Source organism: Cetorhinus maximus, unplaced genomic scaffold, assembly GCF_964194155.1.
Source record: "Cetorhinus maximus unplaced genomic scaffold, sCetMax3.hap1.1 HAP1_SCAFFOLD_4885, whole genome shotgun sequence".
NCBI lineage: Eukaryota > Metazoa > Chordata > Chondrichthyes > Lamniformes > Cetorhinidae > Cetorhinus > Cetorhinus maximus.
Genome location: NW_027600784.1, coordinates 7,501 through 8,238, shown reverse-complemented (window position 1 = coordinate 8,238; position 738 = coordinate 7,501).

The window sequence follows — 738 nt, the reverse complement described above, 5'->3', positions numbered from 1 at the left end:
CACTGGCCTACAAGGCGAAATTCTGCCACTTAAGACTCTCGCAACAATTTGTACCGACCGGAGAGAAAAGGAGCGGGTGGTCGGCGCGTCTGATTGGACGGGGGGGTGAAAGCAGCGGGGGGCGGGGTGGGGGGTAGGGGGAGGGTGGGAAACGACAGGCTAACCCCGAGCTCCCGGGTACTTCCAAAAAAATGGCGCCAGGGCTTGAGTGGGCTCCTTATGTCGGCCGGCGTGCGAACGTAAGGGGCTTGCAGCACGTATAAACGAGCTACATTTCCAACGCGAGCGGTTGTGTTAAACCGTCGCTAGCGGCGCACTCGGGGTTGTTCAGCGAGTGCCGCCCGATTGGCAGAATCACCTCCCAACAGCAGGAGGTTTCGTCGTCCGCCTTCCCGATACGTTTTTCTTTTGGTCGGGACGGACAGGGAGAGGAAATATCGACTCAGCGGCAGAGTTCTGAAGAGTTGCGCTGGGGGTTTCTTGGACATCGGTCTTTGAAGTGGGCAGGACAGAGTGAGAGAGAGCGGGGTTAGCAAAGAATATAGGACATGGGGCTTCATCAACAGAGGCATTGAGTCCGAAGAGCTGGGGTGTTACACTGAACCTTTATAAAGCTCTGGTTAGGACACAACTAGGGAATGATGTCCAATTCCGGTCACCCCCACTATAGGAAGGACATGAGGGTCCTTGTGAGGGTGCGGAGAGAGGTTTTACCAGGGATGAGTGATTTTATCAATG